At 42.3% G+C, this 6,000-nt stretch overlaps 2 protein-coding genes across 3 annotated transcripts in view; one reads left to right on the top strand and one right to left on the bottom strand.

Moving 5' to 3' along the window:
• The window catches only part of LOC138950247 (uncharacterized), a 796,434-nt gene that overhangs the window by 213,970 nt on the left and 576,464 nt on the right, over positions 1 to 6,000 (top strand). The window lies entirely within an intron of this gene.
• Positions 1 to 6,000, bottom strand: part of LOC138951295 (uncharacterized) — a 69,290-nt gene that overhangs the window by 34,597 nt on the left and 28,693 nt on the right. The window lies entirely within an intron of this gene.

Genomic DNA, 6,000 nt, shown 5'->3' with positions numbered 1-6,000 from the left:
ATCCAGCCCTTGCCTTTAGATAGGGTCAACTAGAACAGAAAACAATGCAATAAAAGAACTACCACAGCAAACTTAACACATTATAACTACATACAGATACACATTTGAAAATAAATTGTCGTACTGCATTTTAAGTACAATTGTCAATGATAAAAAGTGTACATTTTTAACATAATTTAATTTAGATCTGCATTGTATATAATATTACATTTTGTTTAACATGCACATACCATTTAAATGAATTGAATAACCATTCAGCACATGTTTAGTTGCATTATGTGTGACATATAATGTTTTTGAAGACCTATGTGTTTGTTTTATGTTAAAAAAAAAATTGGCAGTGAGTTCCATAGGACCGCACCCGAATAAAGAAGGCTTGATTTGAAAAGGTCAATACGTGGAGTCGGTGTTATGATTTTTAGTCTGTTCTATACCGAGGAACAAAAGAAACGCGAATTATTTTTCGATATTTTGATTTTTTAAAACGCAGTTAATCTGAGAGTGACAATTTTCGGGATATAGATGCACTATGCAGTCATGTGTAAGAAAGCTGTTGTGTGAATATTTTCCCATTGCTGCTGTCTCAACGCACGGGATAAGCAGTTTCCACGTGAAACACATGATGCGCGCTTACAGCACGTGCAAGCGGAGTAGGGGAAACCTCATGTGTGGCATGTGTTCACTGATGCATTAGCAATAAAAAAAGAGACCATGGCACGCTTACTGCCAGTCTAACTTTTGACAGAGTCAAGATGCCAAGATTGACACCAGAACAACGCGAGAGGACAGTGGGTCGACTATTGGCTGGTGATGACCCATAAGCGGTAGCAGTCGCTTTCAATGTGCATCTGTCAACAGTATATCGCCTTCAGCAACGTTTTGTCAACACTGGAAGCACTGCTGATACACAACGAAGTGGAAGACCTCGCGTTACCACACAGAGACAAGATCGCCAGATCCTGCGTCATCATTTGAGAAACCGATTCCAAACAGCCAATGAAACAGCCAGGAACACCGTCGGTAACTACCGGAGTCCAGTGGCCAGACAATACGCCGAAGACTTGCTGAGCGAGACCTCCAAAACTGCCGTCCCGCTAAAGGACCAGTCCTCACGCAGAGACATCGCATGGCGCGCCAGCAGTGGGCCCAGGATCACATCAACTGGAACTGGAGACAATGGCGAAACATTCTGTTCACCGATGAGAGCCGTTTCTGCATTAGTCATGTTGGTGGGCGTGTCAGAGTGTGGCGAAGAAGAGGTGAACGCTATGCTGGTGACTGCGTCATGGAACACAATGCCCAGGGTGGACCAAACGTCATGGTCTGGGGTGGAATCGGCCTCAACCAATCCCTGGGACCTGTGTTTTTCAACAATCTTGGTCCTGGTCGGGGAAACGGTCAGCACAGCGTTATATTGACCAGATCCTACAGCCTCATGTTGTGCCCTTTTTCCAGGCGCGCAGAAACTGTGTTCTGCAGCAAGATAACGCTCGCCCTCACACAGCCAGGGTCACCCAGGCCTTCCTGCAGCACAATAACATCGACATCATGGCCTGGCCCGGCCTCAGCCCAGATTTGAATCCTATTGAACATTTCTGGGACCAACTTCAAAGAAAGGTCAACCAGTTACACCCAGGACCAAGAACTGCCGCAGAACTGCGTCAGGCTCTTATCAATGCCTGGTGCAACATCCCGAGAGACGCCATCAACCGACTTATTCACTCCATGAGGCGCCGCTGCCAGGCCGTCATCAACGTCCATGGGGGTCACACACCGTACTGACCATCTGCAGAGGCTCCCTTTGCCCGTGGCAGCAAAAGACTATGCCATAGCCAAGAACAGTGTGCGAGGAACATACCACCGTGATTTTGATTCGTTTCGATGTTACGTTTATGAGAAATGACATTTTAAAATTGTGATTAAACGTTTTTTTCTGGAGAAAATTCGCGTTTCTTTTGTTGCTCGGTATAGTTCAAAATAAAATTATCACGTAATGTCTCCGGTGTATACACTGACATCACTTTATGCATTATAACACCTTTATTATACATTAATCTTGTGTTAAATGGTAATACTTGCACATTTTTATAATCAGATTATGAAGGAATAAGCTTCACTGCTCTTCTGTGAGGACTAGCTAAAGGTTTCAAAACATTAGCACTTGCACAATCCCATACAGTGGATGCATAATCAATATTTGACAATATGTGATTGTAAAAAAAGATCTTTCGCGAGTGAAGATTCAAGAAGTGTTTAATGGTTGATAACTGATACCATTTTTTTGGAAGCAATCTTACAGATGTAATCAATGTGTTCATTTCATTACAAATTATTATCAATCTTTACACCAAGGACTTTATGGTGGGACACTTCTTCCAATACTTGATTTTTAATATAAATTGGCGGAATGTTCGATAATATATTTTGTCGCTTCTGTCTTGTGGTTATGAGCATACATTTTGTTTGGGTATGGTTAAGAGACATATGGTTTGACTCTGACCAATTCAGTGGTGCATGAATGATTTCTTGGAGAGTTTTTGATAAATAATCTGAGGAATGGTGACTGGAATGTATGGTAGTGTCATCTGCAAACAACTCGCAGTTATTACGTACGCAAAGTGGTAAATCGTTGACATAAATGGAGAACAATAATGGGCCTAAAACAGATCCCTGTGGGACCCCATATTTCAAAGTACTTTCATTTGAATATGATGCATTAGTAAATGTAATTTGTTTTCTGTTTAAAAGAAATGATTTAAGAATATTAATAGGGGTGCATTGCATGCCATATATTGACAATTTCCTGAGTCACGCTGAAGCTTGCATTTTTTATGATCCGCTAACTTCGACCATTATTTGTAATAATCACTGAGACGAGGTGTGTAACCTCTTTATTCCTCCTTTCTTCAGTTATTCAAAGAAAAGAGGAGTTTTTGTGCAAAAGTTTGATCGAATCCTATTCACTCAACCAGTCAACCCGCGCGGGCGATCGATTAATGCGCGGTTGTATAGTTCCGTGCAAATCATTCCATTATGTTAACACTTCTTGTCAGTTTCCCTGTTTTGGACTAAAATCAAGTACACAGATATGTTGTTATTCTGCTGTGGCGGTAAAGGCAAATATCGTGTGTTCTGTTCATATTTTGGTATCGCTTAGGATATGTTTTTTCGTAGAATGGGATTAGCAGACGAACTTTTGCACCCGTGTTCCAACGTTAAAAACTGTATGAAGTTAAGTTTTCTGGGGCAAAATAGTGTATGAAACCACTTTATGTTCTTTAAATTGATGAGATGTGTGCATTTGGCTGCGTGTGATCTGTTTATAAAATGAAATATTGTTGAAAACTGACCGTCGGATTGCAGTTTTTGTTAACATTAAGACATCGGCCTCCTAATCGGAAGGTCGTGAGTTCAAATCCCGGCAGCGGCCGCCTGGTCAGGTGGGTTAAGGGTGGAGATTTTTCCGATCTCCCAGGTCAACTTATGTGCAGACCTGCTCATGCCTTATCCCCCTTCTTGTGTACACGCAAGCACAAGACTAAGTGCGCACGGAAAAGATCATGTAATCCATGTCAGAGTTTGGTGGGTTATAGAAACACGAAAATACCTAGCATGCTTGTCAGTGAAATGTTATGTCTGCATAGCAGTGGTCCTGTACCGGACTCCTGTGCACACTGGTTATGTCATACGCACACACATTTACTCACTTCTACACACTGAGGCACACACTGTCATACACCGACACACTGGAAAATGACGTCACGCAACCGTACGGCCACAAACACTTTGGAAAACAAAATAAAAATTCGAAGATTTCGCTATTGACTCAAAAACAGAATGCCAGAACATAGAGAATACTACATGGCTTGCTGTGTCGTACCAGATTTACACGAGTTGTTTTTTTAAATAGTGAACTGCGAGCGAAAGCGAGCTGTTCACTATTTGAAAAAGCAACGAGTGTAAATCTGGTACGACACAGCAAGCCATGTAGTATTCTGTTTATCCTACATTATATACTTCTGTGCCAGATCTAACTAAAAGTCACCGACAGCGCTATTGCCTTTGGATCAACCCGCTTTAGAACTTCAAACCACTTTACTCAATTTGACATTCATTCCTCCGCCATGACACACACTCTCAAACTAGGACAAAGTAGTTCGCCTTTGTTAACACTGTTAAGTTTAATATTGAACATTGATTAAATAAATTCGAACAACGAAATGATGGTCACTTCAAAATATACCAGATAAAAAGAAAAGCAGTGGCCACAGGATAAAAGAAACCAAAAGGAACAACAACAGCAAAGCATATCCTTCCGCGATAGGATGACAGTCAAGTCGGAGCCAGGCGAGTCGACAGCTTTCAGATGGTCACTTCTCGGTTTGGTGACTGGACAAATATTGGTTGATGTTGATGGTACCAACGTGCACAGGCCTTGCAAACAGTGTTGTTAGCGTTTGCTGGGATGTGATTGTGGCAGTGGAGACGGCTGGAGTTGAAGTGGCCGTGCGAATCCAATGTGTCGTCTGCCGACACTGGCGACAGCTCCGAGACCGGTGCAGTGCCGTTTAGCATCAGACTGAAGCCACGGTGTTCCTCTTGGGAAATGCTGCTTAACGTTGTTGTGCCCAGATAGCTGCATTATTTTGGTCGGAGGAACGTTATTCTCGGAAAGTTTCTGCACTAGGAACTGGCGTGCAGAGTGGTTGGTGTAGATCTACCTCGGGTTGATGATCCCAGCTTTTCTTCACATGTCGCCCTGGCTTTGGTTGTGGATTGTCTTTCGCAAAATTGGAGATATTCTCTGCCATTACTGTCTTCATGCAAGGACACGTCTCCTCACTGCGTGTGCCTGTGAGGTGTCACGCTGCGCAGACCAAAGTTGACTGTGTTTTGCCACCACAGAGTATTCAGGATTACTTCTGGATCTGCGACTCCGAGCTGTTTTGTCTGTCACAGCTTGTCAACATCTTCATCTTTCAGCGGTTGAGCCCTGTTAGGTAAGTTGCCACAACCTTCCTGTTTAACAATCTTCTGCTTTGTCTTCACGACTTCTCTCAGTTACAAGTGCAAATTCGGGGCCGTCTATAACGGGTGCACAGTACTTTTTAGACTTCAACTGTCGATGGATGCTGCTGAGAAGGCCCCTCAGCGTGGGGATGGTTCATACTCTTTGCCATCCGGTTTTTTCAAACTCATGAAAAGAGAGCAGAGAATTTTGCATAATTTTTGTGGTTGGATGGTGCTAATGTTTCTTTTATCCCCGTGTTTCGCCATAAACGTCGATAGGCGACGTATATCGTAAACCGTTTTTCGGAGAGTGTTCTTGTTCTTGTTTGTCTGAACGAATGAGTCTATTGGAGAAAAATCATAAATCATGGATGACTCGCTTTTTTCTTCATCGACTTCGTCATTTGCGTCATCGCCAAACATGTCTTCGAACAGCTCATCACTCAAAATTTCTTTCAGTGTTGACAAATCGGTTTCGTGGCAGTTGCCATTTTGTTGCAAAAGTAGTTCTTCATGAATATGTAATTACTAATTTACATAGCATGACCTTCCGGTTGACCTCATTTACATGATATACACACGTGTGATTTGAACGATTTTTATCTCACGGGTATCTCTCTCACGTATGTAGGATAAAATGGAATAACACAATCCCGGGTAATGAAAAAGAATTACAAGATACGGTACTCACTGAAGTCACAGTATAAAAAATGAACACGTCTACACGGCAAAGTCAAAAATCAAAATAAGCAGAATAACTAGAAACCAATAAAAACCAACACTTCCCTGTTCAACATGAATATTCCACAGCAACACTTCCTTATTTTGTTCAGCCACTTTCTACCTAAAGTATCAATAATGCACGCTTCACCATTCAGCCACTGATTCACCTCAAAGCATAAACACATCCATTCGCCATGCTTCCCTATCGCTCTCTGACACCTGCAGAAAAAAACCCAGCATACTCATTAAACCGTCGGGGCGACAGCT

This window comes from Littorina saxatilis, linkage group LG16 (assembly GCF_037325665.1).
Source record: "Littorina saxatilis isolate snail1 linkage group LG16, US_GU_Lsax_2.0, whole genome shotgun sequence".
Lineage (NCBI taxonomy): Eukaryota > Metazoa > Mollusca > Gastropoda > Littorinimorpha > Littorinidae > Littorina > Littorina saxatilis.
The sequence above is the reverse complement of the archived record's forward strand: the minus strand, read 5'-3'. Positions and strand labels throughout refer to the sequence as shown.